This window comes from Chrysemys picta, chromosome 24, assembly GCF_011386835.1.
Source record: "Chrysemys picta bellii isolate R12L10 chromosome 24, ASM1138683v2, whole genome shotgun sequence".
NCBI lineage: Eukaryota > Metazoa > Chordata > Testudines > Emydidae > Chrysemys > Chrysemys picta.
The window spans coordinates 16,819,212-16,837,699 of NC_088814.1; the positions used below are offsets into that span (position 1 = coordinate 16,819,212).

Sequence of the window (18,488 nt, forward strand, 5' to 3'; positions counted from 1 at the left end):
GAGTGGGGCTGTAATTATGTGTGCCTGGGGTAGTGGGGTCCCCAGCCCATCCCAGCCTGAGCACCAGGAAGACCCCCCCTCTATTCTGAAGCTTGTGTTCCCCGTAGTGCAAGCGATACGTGATGTCTGCATGGGAGTCCCTGCCTACACATGTGGGCCATACGTGTTGCCGGTCCCATCCAGTGGTGGGTGTGGACCAGTGCGTCTAGGAGACACCGGCTCAGAGCTTCGGCCCATGTCTCCCCCCCATGGCTGGATCACATGGAGGAAGGAGCCTGCTCCTTATTCATAGGAGCTCTGACAGCTCCTATGCTTTGGGTGCCAGGAATATTGGGTTTGATCCCGGCGGTGCCAGGGTGGGCGTGGTTCAGAATGGCTGCCCCTGTGCAAGGGGGTCTGGAGCTCAGGAGAAGGAGCCAGGTGGCCTGTCGTTTAGGTTCACTCCCACGGCGCAGCTCTGGAGAAGGGGGAGGTTGATGGCTGATGAAATGGGAACACTGTGCAATCACGTGGGGCGGGGGGGCTCGCTCCGCTCAGTCCCATCGGGCCAGTCACACTCTGACTTCTCTCTGCTAGCAGCACGCACCCACCCAGACACGACCGCGCGCACACACGTACACACCGGCTCCCCCCACACCCACCAAAGACTAAGTGAGTCGCACAGGCACCACACCCACATCCAGGCACAGGCGCACGCCCACACACGCATGCGCATGCACATGGGGGGATGAAGGCTGGGATTAATAAAAGCCAAGGAGACCTCCCCTAATAGACTCCAGCTGCAAAAACATTCCCAGAATTCAGAGCCTGCTCTGTCTCCGGGAGCCGCCTCTTGCCTGCACAGTCCAGGCCTCAACCCGAGCCGAATTCCACCCCTCCCCCACCGCCCCCCTCGCCCCCTCCCCGCCCCCCCGTGACAGCTGCGCCGGAACTCCAGCAATTGATCCCCTAGCCTGGAGAGGGGCGCTTGCCATTCGAACATTGTTTTCCTTAAGGTGAAAGCCCAGGGGAGGAAGCAGTGCATGCTGGGAAAGGGACCCTGGCCTTGCCTGCCAAACCACAGTCTGAAGGCTCATTGGGCAGCAAGTTTCTCCTTAATTCTGGGGGGGGAGGGAGGGGGCAGCCGCGTCCTTCTCTGCTTCCAAGAAACACAAAAGAGAAGGAAAGTCATTCCAGGTACAAACCGCACAACGGTCCGGGCTTGGGGGGAGCTTCCAGGTACCCCAGCCCCGGCCTCTCCCAGCAGGGGGCGCTGTGGGGAGCGGGGCAGGGCGCTGACTGTGGGGGAGTGCCCGGTTACATCAGCCACGGCTTCTCCCAGCAGGGGGCGCTGTGGGGAGCGGGGCAGAGCGCTGACTGTGGGGGAGCTTCCAGGTACCCCAGCCACGGCCTCTCCCAGCAGGGGGCGCTGTGGGCAGCGGGGCAGGGCGCTGACTGTGGGGGAGTGCCCGGTTACATCAGCCACGGCTTCTCCCAGCAGGGGGCGCTGTGGGGAGCGGGGCAGGGCGCTGACTGTGGGGGAGCTTCCAGGTACCCCAGCCACGGCCTCTCCCAGCAGGGGGCGCTGTGGGGAGCGGGGCAGGGCGCTGACTGTGGGGGAGTGCCCGGTTACATCAGCCACGGCTTCTCCCAGCAGGGGGCGCTGTGGGGAGCAGGGCAGAGCGCTGGCTGTGGGGGAGTGCCCGGTTACATCAGCCATGGCCTCTCCCAGCAGGGGGCGCTGTGGGGAGCGGGGCAGGGCGCTGACTGTGGGGGAGTGCCCGGTTACACCAGCCCCGGCCTCTCCCAGCAGGGGGCGCTGTGGGGAGCGGGGCAGGGCGCTGACTGTGGGGGAGTGCCCGGTTACATCAGCCACGGCTTCTCCCAGCAGGGGGCGCTGTGGGGAGCGGGGCAGGGCGCTGACTGTGGGGGAGCTTCCAGGTACCCCAGCCACGGCCTCTCCCAGCAGGGGGCGCTGTGGGGAGCGGGGCAGGGCGCTGACTGTGGGGGAGTGCCCGGTTACATCAGCCACGGCTTCTCCCAGCAGGGGGCGCTGTGGGGAGCGGGGCAGGGCGCTGACTGTGGGGGAGCGTCCAGGTACCCCAGCCCCGGCCTCTCCCAGCAGGGGGCGCTGTGGGTAGTGGGGCAGAGCGCTGACTGTGGGGGAGTGCCCGGTTACATCAGCCACGGCTTCTCCCAGCAGGGGGCGCTGTGGGGAGCGGGGCAGGGCGCTGACTGTGGGGGCGTGCCCGGTTACATCAGCCACGGCTTCTCCCAGCAGGGGGCGCTGTGGGGAGCGGGGCAGGGCGCTGACTGTGGGGGAGTGCCCGGTTACATCAGCCACGGCTTCTCCCAGCAGGGGGCGCTGTGGGGAGCGGGGCAGGGCGCTGACTGTGGGGGAGTGCCTGGTTACACCAGCCACGGCTTCTCCCAGCAGGGGGCGCTGTGGGGAGCGGGGCAGGGCGCTGACTGTGGGGGAGTGCCCGGTTACACCAGCCCCGGCTTCTCCCAGCAGGGGGCGCTGTGGGTAGTGGGGCAGAGCGCTGGCTGTGGGGGAGCTTCCAGGTACCCCAGCCCCGGCCTCTCCCAGCAGGGGGCGCTGTGGGCAGCGGGGCAGAGCGCTGGCGGGAGGCGGCGGGTGCCGGCTACTCCAGCCCCAGCAGCAGTCCCTGCAGAAAATGACACCAGAATCTGGCTTTGTGGGGAGCGAGTGACTTTCCCCATTTGAGCAGGCAGGTGAGGTGCCCAGCCCCTGGCTGCCATGTGGAATGCCCTGCAGCTCCCCCTTGTACCCATGGCAGTCATGACAGGAGATTCTCCTCCTTCCCAGGCGCAGGAGGCGGACAGGGTGTGTGTGTGTGCGCCCTGGTGGGGGCGGGGGTGATTTCTGGGCCAGGCGGGGGCGGGTGGTTCTTTTCCTTTAAGAGCTGTACAGGCAGATCCGAATTTAGCCCGCGCGCCGGCATGTCTCCTTTGGAATCTGTCCAGGGGCTCAAACAGCCTTCAAATAGATCCTTATCGAGTGCTAACAAACGTGTGGAAGCTGGCTGGGGGCGGGGAGCATGGCGCTCACAGGGCCGCTCTGTTCCCTCAGCAGCGCGGCTGGAAAGCAAGGCCTGAGCCGGGAGCCTGCCGACGAGTCCCTCGTGCTGCCACTCTGCTGGGGAGGGCGCCCGAGCGGGGCTGGGGGAGGCTGAGTCCCCAAGTCGGACTGCAGCAGGGCCACGTCCCTCAACGGAGCCAATTGGACTGGCTTCAGCCACAGCCCCGAGCTGGGCGCTGTCATTCACAGGCCTGCGCTGCCTTCGTTCAGAACACAGGGTGCCGCTCTCCCCTCCGCACGGCCCCGGCCGACCAGCAGCCGCGCTCGGCTAGCGCTGCCTACGTGCCGCAGAAAGCGCTAGCGGGCCGGGCACTGCGCTGGGATTCAGATGTGGGCTCTGGTGCCAGCTCTGCCCCTGGCCTCCTGGGCGAACTTGGGCAAGTCCCTGCCCCCTCGCTGGGCCTCTGGCTCCTCTTCCACCCTTTGTCTGTTTCGATTGTAAGGTCTGCGGGGGAGGAACTGATTCTTACTCCATGTTTGTACAGCATCTAGCACAAGAGGGCTCTGCTCTCAGTTGGAGCCTCTAGAAACGAGTGTTATCTCACTAGCACCTGCTATGGCAACCTGGCCGCTGCAGGATCTCTCCCCTGGGTCAGGATTCAGGCCCTCAACACAGCTTTGAGGTCGGGGAATATGATTAGCTTCATGTTACAAATGGGGAAACTGAGGCAGAGGCGATGCCATGACTTTCCTGAGGTTGCACAGGGAGTTGGTGGCAAAGCAGGTATTACAATCCCTGGCTCCTGAGTCCCAGGCCAGTGCCCTACCCCCAAGCCCACGCCGAGGCTGGCCTGCTGGCAGGTCGTCTAGTGGTCGACTGAACTATGACCAGTCAGGAATCACATGGTATTGTTTCTGTTCACTGATTGGATGAGTGTAGCACTCCTATCCAGGAGCTGCAGCCAGGGGAGGGGGGTTTGAGTGGATGCTGTTTCGGGGGTGGGAGCAGCTAAGTAAGATCAATGGAGCACATACTGTACATCGTTGGACCTTTGCCGTGCTGGGACCCACAGGCCGTGCCCCAAGCACCAGTTCTAGAAGAACTAAACGTCTGTGAGCCTTGCTGCCTGGGTGCGGGGTTTCCCTCTCCTGCCCTCTAATCACGGTAGCTGTGTGTGCCAGGAGACTGACTTATCTTGCTGTGTCCATGCCAGCTCCCGGTGAGAGGCCTGGGCGCCTCTCCCACACTTCACCGCGGTCACTGGCAGCAGGACTCATGTGGGCGGATAGACCTGCTGAGAAGAACAGTCAGACCCTCCTCTGGCTCCATCTGTCCCAGGGCTCTGGCAAGGGGTCTGGGGTGCTCTGTCCCATATCAACTACTGTCAGATAAACCCTCGAACACGCAGTCTTCCCGTTCACTCTCCATGGGCATTTGTGCACTAGCAGCCACGGGACTGGGCCCTGGGGAATTCAGTGCTCCCTTGGCTGCAGTCACCATCTCTGGACTGTAAGGTCTTTGGGGCAGGAGCTCATGCTCACACGCCTGCAGAGTGCCGATGCCCCACCAATAAATAATCCTGGGAGGAAGCGGTAGGGTTCTAGAGATTGGTTTTCATGTCACGAGTGCGTCCCCCAGTCAGCTAGTGCCATGCCAGAGCTCACAGCACTCTGCGGAGGTGGAGAAGTACCAGTCACCCCTTTTCACAGCTGGGGCGGGACTGCCCAAGGACACAGCAAGGTAGTGCCAGAGCTGGAAGCAGAGCCCAGCACTGCTGACTCCAGAACACTTTAACCCCTACGCCTCCCTCTTCTCCCACAGCTAGGAACGGAACCCAAGAGTCCTGGCTCTCAGGATGCTGCCCTATTTCATAGACAAGCTGGTGCACTCCTTTTCATGGGACCCCTTACCCCAGCCCAGGGGAGCCCCACCCTGTTACAGCAGCTTAGGCAGGTGGCATGACACAGACAGTTGCGCGCCTACTGGGTGAGGAGCCAACGTGCTGGCTGGGAGGTAGGGAGGGGTTTTATTGCTGCACATAGGGGGCAGCAGTCCCCAGAGGGGAGAGGGGAGAAGGGGGCTGGAGCCCAGAGCCCGGCCTGCAATTCAGAGAAAGAGCCCCCTGAACAGCTGAAACCAGAGCCAGAGGCATGACTTGGTCTCAGCCAGAAGGAGATTGAACTCTCTGTTCTGCCCTATGGGGTGGCCTTGAACTGCAGTGCGTGCGTGTGTGTGTGTGCGCACACGTGTGGGTGCGTGAGTGCACGTGCGTAGGAGGACTGGCCTGGGGTGAGAGCTTGGGGGTCGGAAGAATCCGTCAGCAGATGTTGGGTTGTGTTTGGTGACCGTGTGTAAGATTTTTCATCTGCCTGGGTGTGTCAGTGTTTGTGCATGTGCCTGTGTCTGTCTTAGGGTGTGTCATAATGTGTCCCTGTGTGTGTGCCTCTCAGGGCTGAATTTTGTGTCTTGCTGTCTTCCAAGGTATCTTTGTGCACGTGTCTCTGTGAGATGTGTGTCTATGTGTGTGTGGGTGTAGGTGTGTCTGGGTGTGCATATCTGTGTTGTATGTCTAGGTGTGTCTGGGTGTGTATCTCTGTGAGCTGAGTGTTTGGGTGTGGATGTGTGTCTCTGTGAGTTGTGTGTCTGGATGTATTGTGTGGATGTGTCTCTCTGTGAGTTGTGCATCTGGGTGTATGCATGTGTGTCTCTGCGAGGTGTGTCCATGTGTGTCTCTCTGTGATTGCGTGTGGGTGAGCAGATCCAAGTGTGCACATTCTAACGGTGCTGCCGACGCCTCCTCCTCTGCTCCCAGCCCCGGCCTGCTGCTCTGGGGAACACATTCTGGTGCTGTGCTCCATCAGTCACCCCTTCTATTCCTGGCCCCCCAGCACCCACGCACCTCCCTTCGCCTTCCCCATTCTCACACCCCTCCTCTGCCAGTAACCCAGCCACTCCTCTCGCACCGCCCGGCTCATTACGGCCCTAGCGCAGACTGAGGCCTCCACCACCCGCCTGCTCCCTCCCCAGGCCTGGCCGCGGCTGGTCTGGCGAAGCGCATGCAGCGTGCGAGAGTACACTGGCATCTGGAGATGTTTGAAGAAAGGAAACCATCTCCCCAAAAGGCTTTGTTCTCTGTCCCTCTCCTCCCGCCCCCCCTTGCTTGCTGATGCTATCGCTGGCTCAGCTCTGTGCAAAAATTGGAAACGGGGATTGGGGGGGGAAATCCCTGGAAAGGGGCTTGGAAGAAAGACGAGGGGGAGGGAGGGGGGAAGAAACAAAGAGAGAGAGAGAGAACGAGGAAAAGGAAGAGAAGAGAGAACAGGGAGTGCAGGAGAATTTGGGATGAGGAATGTGAGCGCAGTGGGGCCGTAGCAGGCAGGCTCCCCACTGAGGCAGTGTGCCCTTCGGGGTACCGGCAGCCCTCCCCAAGGGAGGAGTTGGGGGCACAGATCTGGAGCCTCCTGACTGGGGTGCAGGTCCCTGGCTGGTGAGTATAGGACTAGGGCACCTGGGGGGCTGGCACTGATGCCTCCAGAGGAGAGTTGCCCAAGGCCCCACCACCCCGTGGCTCTGCTAGCGGCAGATCCCTGGCCCAGGGGGCGGGAGCTGGAAGGACACGTTCTGGGATGAAGACACATCCTGGTGCTGTGCCCCATCAGTCATGCCTCCTATTCCAGAACAACATGCACGCTCGGACACCTCTGCACTCAATGCAGCCTAGTGTCCGCTCTACCCACTCGCTTCCAAACAGCGCTACAGGCCTTTGCATCTGCAGACCCTGTGCAGCCTGGCTTGTGCCTAAAGGGGAGACCTGGGAGGCAGGACTCCTGGGTTCTATGCCCAGCTCCGCCACTGACTGACTGTGTGACATGTGGCAAGTCGCTGCATGCACTTGTTTCCCCTCCCAACCTCTGTCTGGATTGCGAACTCTGCGCAGGGGCTGTCCCATGCGGTGCGTCCATATGGCACCTGGCACAGAGAAGCCCTGATGGCAGCTGGAGTCTCCAGGCACTACTGCAGTGCAAGTGCTCATGCTCCCCGTGCTGCCACTGACTCACCGGGTGACCTAGGGCAAGTCTCTGCCCCGCTCTGGGCCTCGGTTTCCCCACCTGTATAATCAGCATAGTGGCACTGACCTCACCGGGCGGCGGCTGCAAGGCTGAGTTAATGCTAAGCACTCCCAGCTGGCCCCACACAAGGCGAGTCAGGCCAGAGAACTGGGGGGTGGGGGCTTGCCCAGCTGGCCCCCAGACTCAGGTAGCTCTGTTCTGCTACCTCAATGTCATTCAGCCCATTGACACCTTTTGTCAGGGGATTAACAGCACTGCATTGTCCCGAGTGAGGAGCGACAATGCATATTTCAAGAGACAGGACCAGACCCAGGTTGCTGGGAGAGGGGGTGTCACAGCCTTGGATTTGCCCCTGCAGCTGGATCAGCACAGACCCCACCCTGCACACAAAGGCAAAGTCACAATAAGATGCAATTTCTCCAGTGCCAGCTCTGCTGGGTCTGTCCATGCTGCGAGCTCGCAGCCGCCCAGGCCTGGCCTGTGGGGAGCCCAGGCAGGGCTGACGGAGCTTTTGGGCCTGGCTCCTGGTGTGAGTGGACAGACACACGCACCCGCTAGCGAGCGCACAATAGCAGTGCGGCACTTGTGGGCATGCCCTTGATGCACCTCGTGGGGTACAGGGTGCAGTGCCTTTTCAAAAAGCACCACGTTACCTGGGGGGATTTCAGAGACTCGGGGCTGTACTATGGGCCGCTCACCTAGGGATTGCACAGGGGGAGAGCTGTCATTATCCCCACTGTAAAGAGGGGGAAACTGAGACTAACCGCCTGATTTTTCAGATGCTCCCATTGACTGCAATGGGAGGGCTGCATTCTGCAAGCCGGGTCCACAGAGATCCACCAAAGGCCGCACAGCAAGTCAGTCCTGAGCTAGGAATAGGCCCAGGGGTCCCAGCTCCCACTCCACGACTCTAACCATTAGACACACACTGCCTGACAGAATGGAGAAGAGCGCCGGGGGTCCCAGCTCTCCCCCAAGTGCCAATCCACTCACCCCCCAGCAAGGGAAATGCAATCCAAGGGGCCGTGGCACTGCTTAGCCAACACAGGCGACATTAACCAAACCCTGCTCTGCATAAAGAGGCCCTGCTGTCACCTATTGTTAGGGACAGTTACATATTTTTATATGTAAAATTCTCAGAAGCTCGACAACAACATTTCTTTCCCTGAAGAGTCCATCTCTTCCTTGTGGTAGAGGGGCTGCCTCCCAGCATGGACATTCATGCTCATCTTTTATCTGGGGGTTTCTGGGGACTGGAGCTACTCATGGGTAATGCTGAAGCAGGATGGAATCACATCAGCTACACTGTGGGTAGGTCTACACTTACCTCCGGGTCCGGCGGTAAGCAATCGATCTTCTGGGATCGATCCTGGAAGTGCTCGCCGTCGACGCTGGTACTCCAGCTCGGCGAGAGGAGTACACGGCATCAACGGGGGAGCCTGCCTGCCGTGTCTGGACCCGCGGTAAGTTCGAACTAAGGTACTTCGAATTCAGCTACGTTAATAACGTAGCTGAATTTGCGTACCTTAGTTCGAAGTGGGGGGTTAGTGTGGACCAGGCCTTAGGTTTCAGAGTGGTAGCGCTACACGTAGGTATATCTTGTGGTTAGAGCTAGGGTGACCAGATGTCCCAATTTTATAGGGACAGTCCTGATTTTTAGGTCTTTTTCTTATATATATTCCTCCTTCACCCCGTCCCGATTTTTCACATTTGCTGTCTGGTCACCCTAGTTAGAGCAGGGAGGATGAGGTGCTAGGACTCCTGGATCCTGTTTCCAGCTCTGACAGGGGAGTGGGGTCTGGTGATTAGAGCAGGGAGGCTGGGAGCAGGACTCCTGGGTCCTATTCCCAGCTCTGGCAGGGGAGTGGGGTCTGGTGGTCAGAACAGAAACATTTGGATTCCCAAGTTCTCTTTCCAGCTTCGCCACTGATTTCCTGTGTGACCTTAGGCAAGTCCCACAGCCTCCAGTGGCTCGGCTCCGAGATGGGGACAATGGTTCTATCCTGCATCATAAGGCCTGAGCTAGCTCAGCTCTGTATTAGAAACTGGCCTGAACTAAAAGCCCAGCTTGGAACAACCCCCAGCCTAGGGGAAACTCATCTCTGGGCATTGACCTTGCTGTGTGGACTCCTTTCTGCCCCCAAGGCACCTAGGGTGACCAAATGTCCCAATTTTATAGGGACAGTCCCAATATTTGGGGCTTTGTCTTATATAGGTGCCTATTCCCCCTCCCACCCCCCCGTGGTGATTTTTCATACTTGCTGTCTGGTCAGCCTAAAAGCACCAGACTGATGGGCTTTCCCAGGGCAGAGATCCCGTGTTCCCCCTACCAAGGGGATGGAGAGAGGGGCCAGGTAAAACCTCACATGCCTCCAGGAGGCTGGACTTTGCCTGCTGATGGCGTGGCATTCTTACAAGCTACTCCCACCTGTGTAACGAGTCCCCCCGTTCTCTGCCAAGCTGCCGGGGAAGCCAACAATGACGTCGAAAGCGGCTGTGCACTCCAGCCATCTCTTGCCTTGCAGGGATTCAGAGCCATCTCTGAGGAACAAGACTAGCCCCGCTCAGGCAGCATCTGGCCCGACACCTTGTCCTTTATTGTTGTACTAGGATTTGTGCCGCTGTGGTTTCTGCCAGCCCCGATCTCCCACAGAGTATGGGCGTGTGCCGAGTCCTGGCCAGAGCTTCTTGTTCATCACAGACACTCACTGGGGTTCTGCATCTGAAGAATTTGGGCGTGATGCTCAGCTGCTGGGGATGGCTCGTGCCCTAGAATGCGCTGGGTGGCTAAGCTGGGCAACAGGCTGCCAAGGGAGGCTGGGGAGTCCCCCCGCCCCACTGCAGGGCATTAAGAACAGGCTGGGCAACCCCCTGTCAGGGATGGGCGGGGGTTGCCCTCGCGAGATCCCTTCCAGCCCCACAGTTCGGTGCATCTCCGATCCAGCTGCACAGAAGTCACATTGCAGTGGGGAGTGGCCATGTGTCTGGATAATGAGGATGGCCAGAGTCATAAAGGTAAATTCCAGCAAAAGCAAAGAATGGGGCTGGGCTACACAGCCCCCTGCTTCAGGGCTTAAGCCAGCTGCTAGCTACTGGGGTCAGGAGATCTCCATGGGGCAGGGTCTCCCATAACTGCAGGGTTTCTGCCCCTGCCTCAGAAGCAGCAGGTGCTGGCCACCGCTGGAGAAGGAATGCTGGACTGGGGGAGCCCTGTCCTGCTCCAGGCTGGCAACTTCCTACGCCCCTACACTGATTCATGTGAGCTGAGGATCCAGCCCTTTCACTCAGTTTGACTGAGAGGTTTTCAGTGATTCACCTTCTCCCCTGGGTTTGGTCCCTCGGCACATTGCTACGAAAACAGCCTGAGCGTCACGATGGGGGATCGGATCCAGATCGACAAAGAAAACAGGCATTTATCAGCCCCTATCAGGCGAGATGGAATCTAGGCCGAGGATCTCTTATCACAGCTCTGGTGCCGAACCAGTTCCCAGCTGCCATCACTCCACATGGAATCAGGTGCCCCCTGGGGGGTGCAGACATTACACGCCATTTGAGTTGGTCTGCGTTCCACATTGCAAGTGACACTTCCTGTGTTGCTGGGTTGTTTCTGCTGCTTAGGGGGGTTCTGTGGATCTGTTTCAGTATTCTCCAAAATGCCGCTGACAATCACGGAGGGACAGGTAGGGCATGGGGAGGTTTCCTGGAGAGTGTAGACATGACTCTGATTAAGCAAAGTTGGGGAATTAAGGGTCTGAGCAAGTCAATGGAACATTAAGGGGCTGAGCACCCCAATACCCGAGTTCAGGACTTGGCCCTCAATCAGCAATCCATGCTGGCAGTCCGAAGCTGCTAACTCGGTGGTGGGACAGGCCAGCTGTACCCATGACCATCAGGCTGCCTGACGCTCTGCAGCTTCTACACACAAAGGCCTCATTTTCTTGGGCTGGGGCGGTGCTGCGGCATGGACGGGGCTGGAAATCCAGAGACTGGGACTCAACTCAACTTGTTGCACAGACATAAGGACAGTGGTGCACAACCAGCCCCAGCTCAGGGAGGGGAATCATTTTTAACCCCCCCTATTTTGTCTCTGCCCAGTTAAAGACCGGCCGGTTGCTAGCTGTAACTCAGCAGGAGGGGGCGACGAGGTGACGGCTGCGGGGGGGGGGGGGGGTAAATTGTTGAATTTAAACTGTATCTGACCACAAAGCTCAGAGTATCTCCCCGCCTTTCCCAACAGCCTGTGTCTATCCCCAACCCTGGCTGTGTTGCCTCCCCCCATCCCCTGGCCCTTCAGCCAAGCTCTGCCAGCCTCCTTCAGACTCCTCAGCACAAGGGCCAGGGCGGAAGCAGCTTGGGCAGGCTTTGGTCCATGCAGCACTGCAGTGGTGTCAGCTTTCTCGCGGGAATAAACTGGCCCCAACCCAAGGCTCCAGTTACTGGAACAGCAGTTTTCTCCTCAGGGTGGCTAGAGCCAAGGTGAGACTTCTGGTCTAACTCCCTGCGAAGGCCCAGGGCAGCTGGAGGCACCAGATATGGACTATGTTCTTGTCGACGCTGAGACGAGTCCTTCCCCCATCAGAGCCCGCAACAGCGTGAGCGCTAGTGGAGCCGGTACAGCCAAGTGGAGCGGGCTAGGGCTCTGGAGAGCTGGCGTCTATTCCCAGCCCTGCTCTAGACCTGTCACTGCCTTGCTCCGGGCCTCAGTTTCCCCATCAGTAAAACATGGGGAATGACATGAAGAGCTAGGGCAGTTAGACCTGTGCCAAGTGCCATAGATAACACAAGGGAACTTTCAACTATGCCCTGATTTGTTAATTAACACACACTAACTCTCCTGATTATAAACTGTGTGGATTTCCATAACTGTTTGCTCCTGCACGTCTACACTAGAATTTACAATTGTGTTAATTAACACATCACCCCATGACTAAATATTCACATGTAGAAATAGCCATGGCCGGTGTGCTCTGCTAGCCCCAGTGCTCAGTCCCCACATGGCCGGAGGTGGGGAAAGGTCACTATTGATAACGAAGGGGCAAAAGGACAGCCCTGTTCCATGGGTCTTGTTTCCAGAGAAGGACTTAAAAAAGCTCGCTGGGCTCCCCCCTGCCCCCATCACCTAGGAACAATCAGTCACTGCCGGCTGCTGTGTCAACAAATCATCATCTGCTGGCAGAAGGGGGTTGATAAGGACTGCGAGCCAGGTCTCCACAACTCTAAAATAACCTGAAGGCCCCCCCACAGTACAGGGCTTAGAGACACAAAGCACCAAGCATAGAGCAGGGTTAGGAAAAGCCGCACTGGCCAAAATTTTCAAAATTGAGCTAGTGCTTGTGGAATAAGGTAGGGTGCGGACTGAAAGCAGAGCAGCGACACTGGAATAACTGTATAGCTTAATCCAGTCCCAAAGTCAGACCGTGTGGCAAGGATGATGATGGTGACAGACTCATAGACTTTAAGGTCAGAAGGGACCATTATGATCATCTAGTCTGACCTCCTGCACAACGCAGGCCACAGAATCTCACCCACCCACTCCTGTAACAAACCCCTAACCTATGTCTGAGTTATCGAAGTCCTCAAATCGTGGTTTGAAGACCTCAAGGTGCAGAGAATCCTCCAGCAAGTGCCCCGTGCCCCACACTGCAGAGGAAGGCGAAAAATCTTCAGGGCCTCTGCCAATCTGCCCTGGAGGAAAATTCCTTCCCAACCCCAAATATGGCGATCAGCTAAACCCTGGGCATGTGGGCAAGACTCACCAGCCAGCACCCAGGAGAGAATTCTCTGTAGTAACTCAGATCCCACCTCCATCTAACATCCCATCACAGGCCATTGGGCATTTTTACCGCCAATAGTCAAAGATCAATTAATTGCCAAAATTAGGCTATCCCATCATCCCATCCCCTCCATAAACTTATCAAGCTCAGTCTTGAAGCTAGATATGTCTTTTGACCCCACTACTCCCCGTGGAAGGCTGTTCTATTCTCTCCATTCCAGTTGTATCTTGGGAGGATGTTAAACAGCAGCTACTGAAGTTAAACATTTTCAAATCAGCAGGTCCCAGTAACTGGCATCCAAGAGTTTTAAAAGAGCTGGCTGAGGAGTTCGCTGGACCATTAATGTTAATTTTCAGTACGTCTTGGAGCACTGGGGAAATTCCAGAAGACTGAAAGCCAATGTTGTACCAATATTAAAAAGGTAAATGGGATGACCTGGGTCATTATAGGTGGGATATCGCTCTTGGGCCAGATAATGGAGTGGCTGATACGGGACTCAATTAATAAAGAAGCAAAGGATGGTAATGAAATTAATGCCACTCAGCATGGGTTTAATGGAAAACAGATCCTGCCAGCCTAACTTGATCTCTCTCTTTGATAAGATTTCAAGAGTGGCTGATAACAGGCTTGTCTACACTTAAAATGCTCCAGCAGCACCGCTGGAGTGTTCAGTGAAAAGCGGTTCTCCCCTCGGTGTAGGGACTCGCTAGCTAGGGTCAATGGGAGAAGTCTCCTGCCAACTTAGTGCTGTATATATCAGGGAGGTTAGGTCAGTTTAATTCATTCAACTTAGTTATACCAACCTAATTTCCTAGTGTAGACCTGCTCCCAGGCTTCTGTAAGGCATTTGACTTGGTACCACACAACATTTTGATTAGAAAACTAGAACAATACAAAATTAATATGGCATGTTACATGGATTAAAAATCAGCTAACTGGTAGGTCTCAAAATGCAACTGTAAATGGGGAATCATCATTAAGTGGGTTTGTTCCCAGCAGGGTCCTGCAGGGATCAGTTCCTGGCCCTACACTAACTACCATTCTTATTAATTACCTGGAAGAAAACATAAAAATCACTACTGACAAAGTTTGCAGATGACACAAACATTGGGGAATGGTGACTAATGAAGAGGGCAGATCACGGATACAGAGATATCTGGATCCTTTGGTAAACTGAGTGAAGGCAAAACTCTGCATTTTAATATGGCTACAAGTAAACGTACTCGTCTAGGAACAAAGAACCCAGGCCACACTTGCAGGATGGAGGACTCGATCCTGGGAAGCAGCACCTCGGGGGAGGTGGTGGGCGGGATGGGAAATCAGCTGAACATGAGCTCCCAGGGTGATGTGGCCAAAAGAACTAATGCGATCCTGGGATGCCTAAACAGGGAATCTTGACTAGCAAAGGCTAATTTTACTCTGTATTTGGCACAGGTGTAATCACTGCTGGAATATTGCATCCAGTTCTGGTGCCCACAATTCAAGAAGGATGTTGATAAATTGCAGAGAGTTTGGCAAGGAGCCACAAGCCTCACTAAAAGATTAGAAACCTGCCTTACGGAGAGAGACTCAAGCTCAATCACAGAGCTGTGATCACCGTTTATAAGTAGTTGCCTGGGGAACAGATACTTGATAATGGGCTTTTCAATCCAGCAAAGGTCTCATGCGATCCAGTGGCTGCAAGTTGAAGCTAGACCAATTCAGACTGGAACCAAGATGTCATTTGTTAACAGGGAGAGTAATTAGCTATTGGAGCAACCTACCACGGGTCCTAGTGGATTCTCCATCACTGGCACTTTTTAAAACAAGATGGATGATCCTCTAAAAGCTCTGCTCTGAGACTTATCATGGGGAAGTTCTCTGGCCTGTGCCATGCAGGTCAGCTGACATGATCAGCATGGTCGCTTCTGGCCTTGGAATCAATGGACCTAGGAACAGAATTCTAGCCATGATGGATTTGATCCTGGTCTCTCGCCAACGCTCTGAGCCAGATCCCGCTCCCATTGAAGCCAATGGAACTTTCTATGGCAACGGGACTGGGCGCTCAGCCCAAAGGGTGTGAATTTCCCGGACCCAAAGGCAGCAATGACTGTTACTGACTTCAGTGAGCCTTGGATCAAGCGCTCATTACACTTCTCTGCTGGGTCATTTTCCCCGCCTGCCATGGGTAGATTGCTGCAGTTTACCTCGGGACGTGGGTTTTGGAAACGCACCGTAAGTTTACCATTCAGTCCCTGCTATTCAAGCTCCTTCGGGCACTGATCGGTAGTGAGAGCTGTATCTATCTCCATAAAAGATTCCTTTGGGAGGGAAGAGGAGGGATTTGTTGCACAAATACAGGCCACGATCCTGCAAACACACACGACTAACTTACTTTATTTATACGTGTCACTGGGGATATATCACGCACAAAGCGCCAACCTTGCAAACAGACAGAACGCTTGTTTACACAGGGTAATTACCCAGCATAGCTAGAGCACAATAACTACCCAAGTTATAGCAGCACGGCTACAGGCAAGCCATAAGCAGGCTAGTCTAGCTCCACCAGTCCATTTCCCAGGCTGGACAAGCTCTTACTGTGCTCAGGGAAGCAGCCGCATCCGCTTCAGCGAGGCTGTGCTCCTGCCCAAAGCTACCCGCCCGCTGAAGAGGTGGCAGGGTTGGGGCTTTTCAGTGTAGCCCAAGCTACGCCCTAGACTAGTCGCTGCTTCAGCCCAGGGGATCGGTCCAGCCCCCCACCATCCGAGAGTTCGAGCACGAAACAATCCTGAGCACATTGGTGAACGTATTTTGTTTACACACACACACACACACCTTAAAGACAATCACACTTTTCTAACTAAAAAAACAGAACTCATAGAAGGTTCTAGGCCCACTGTGAGCCGGTGATGAATTGTTACCAGGGGGTTATGACCAATAGATACACGGCCTTCTCTTTGGAGGAGGATTTCTGCTCCACCCCACTTTGGGATGTAGATCCAGCTGCTCCCCTCAGCCTGACCCCATCGCTTTAAGAATACGTCCCTCCCAAGGATTAGATAAAAAGGTTACAATCTACATACATTATCTGGATTCAAATATTCAGCCCTAGAAAAACCTGCTGGGTCTTTCCTCTCCAGCGGTTAGTTTCTTTCATCACAAACCACTGTGTGAGGAGTTGGAGGTTCTCTGGGGACCTGCAAGGGGGGCCTGGTATCAGTCGGGGTGTTTGATTGGGAAGTGGGGGTTGGAGCTGCACTTTAATTGACTTCCACAGAGCCCAGCCACACTAAGCCAGCTGTGAAAACATCACAGGCCTAATTAGTTCACATCAAAGGGACCGCACCTCTGCCGGATGGCAGGCACTGTCCCTGCTCTCTGCAATAGGCAGCGCATGGAGCATCCCACCCTCTCCACATGCTGTGTCCCCACCCAACAGACAAGAGCCCCCTTCCCCTCCCCCAGCTGGCCCAGGGTGTTATTTATTAAAGCACCAACACCGGCCTTTGCTGCATCAGAGACTCCTCTTTATTTCAGTTCCCAGATCAGCTTAAAGACTGATGGATCCAGATAGGCCTCAGTCCCTGCTCCACAGGCTTGGACCCTGCACCCATGTGGGGAGCCTGCAGGATTGGAGCCCTATAGGAGACAGAGGTAGAAGGCCTGGATGGAAGCCTATTGATGCCGTGACAAGGCGCATGAACCAAAATCCTAGGTAGTCAGGATTGAATCCCAACTTCCCTTTCATCTCACGCCTCCTCCCCCCCCCCCCCCCAGCCCCTTTTTCAGCTGCTTACTTCACTGTCAAATTCACTTTGGGGGTTCAGTTCTCTCCCTGCCCAGAGCCAGCTTTTTTCTGTCTGGAAAAAAAAGTTGTGTGTTTATTAAGCAGCTCAGATTGCCTCATGCTCCTCTGAGCACTGATTCGCAACTGAGTCATTTAAAGAAGGGCTTTTTGTCTGCATGATTGGGCAGTCTCCAGTCTGGTGCAAAGGAATTTATTTATTTAAAATAATTCCTGGACTGGGATGAGAGTTTATAGCAGAGAACAACCCGCTCCCCCCACTGAACCTGGGGATGTTTCTTCCTTGACTAGATGAAACTTTCTAGTCTTTTCCATCTCTACAACAGCTGGGATGTTTAATGCATTAAGCAGACTTCTGCTTTTCTTGAGAGTTTGGGGGGGGGGGGGAGGAAGAGAGAAGAGAAATCTCCATTTCAAAGCCAGTCTGTCAACTTTCCACACTTAACTGGGAACAAAACCCTCTCCCCATTCCCATTTAAAAAAAAAAAAAAAAAAGCCATCCAATTCAACTCTAACCTAAAACAAAAAAAGCATGTGAAAGGCCCTTGTATTTAATCACAAGGTAGGGTCCAGGCCAATAAAGAATGATACAAATTATTTGGTTAAAATGAGATGGCTGAGAGCCTTGGAACAAGAGAAGCGTTTACAGCAGTGAGTCTCAAACTTTTTTTTTTTATTAGTGACTCCTTTCACATAGCAAACCTGAGTGCGACCCCCCCCCCAATCATTTAAAAATGCTTTTTTATATATTTAACACCATTATAAATGCTGGAGGCAAAGCGGGGTTTGGGGTGGAGGCTGGCAGCTCACACCCCCCATGTAAGAACCTTGCAACCCCCTGAGGGGTCCTGACCCCCACTTGGAGAACCCCTGCTTTACAGAAAACTGGGAAGCAAGGTTGATTGAAAGAAACTGCTTCCTTCTCAGCCCTACAACCTTTGGGTCAGGTTTTCAACAGGACTCAGCACCCAGCAGCACTCATTGAGAACATGGGTGCTGCTGGCACCAAGTTCTTGTGGGGTGGAAATCTGGCCAGGGTGTATAAATGAATTCACTAGGAAGCCCTCTAGCCAAACCCCAACAGAAGGCTGCAGGGGCCAGCGCAGTACAGATCACAAAGAAGGTAGCACAATGCGAACTTTTCTGAAGTAACAGCCCTGATGAAGTGGGTTTTAGCCCACGAAAACAGAGACTAACAAATTTATTTGGGCATAAGGTGCCACAAAGACTCCTTGTTGTTTTTGCTGATACAGACGAACAGCTACCACTCAGAAACCAGCGCTTCCAGGGTCTCTTTCGAAGCTGGGGCACTAGAAAGCTTCACACACACAAATCCTGCAAACTCTTCTCCAAGGATTGCATCTCCCCTCCTCCCCCCCTTGATTTGCACAGGACATTTTGTCTGTGAAAAACAAAGGATGTTCCAGCAGGGTTGGGTGTAATCTATCTTCTTAAGGGTAAACTGAAATGCCTTCCTACAACCCAGTAACACAAAACAGCTGCTGGGGAGCTCAGCTGATTAGCAAGGCTGATTTCAAAGTGCACAAATACAGGCATTTTCAAAGAGTGAATGGGAAGCCTCCTTGTCTGTCAACAGCAGGCTGCAGGCCCTGGGGGTGCTGCCTTTCCCTCCCAGCAGCCAGGGATCCGCTGACACCTAAGCAGAGCAGAGCTACATTCTTTAGAGTGTTGGGGGTGTCAGCAGCAGAGAGCCTTGCCAGCCTCTTAAGGGAGGAGCTGATTTGAAGACATTCCCTTTAACTGGCATTTGCACCTTCAAGGCTTGGGTAGGGTTTTCAGAAGGAGCTGGTGGGTTTGGGTGCCTCAGGGAAGACAC

The 18,488-nt window shown here is 55.3% G+C and overlaps 1 long non-coding RNA gene across 1 annotated transcript; it reads left to right on the forward strand.

Moving 5' to 3' along the window:
• The first annotated feature begins 776 nt into the window (after positions 1-776).
• Positions 777-17,043, forward strand: LOC135977369 (uncharacterized). The gene is made up of 2 exons (XR_010594822.1): positions 777-995; positions 14,302-17,043. It is a non-coding gene; the product is annotated as an uncharacterized LOC135977369 (long non-coding RNA).
• The last annotated feature ends 1,445 nt before the right edge of the window (positions 17,044-18,488 follow it).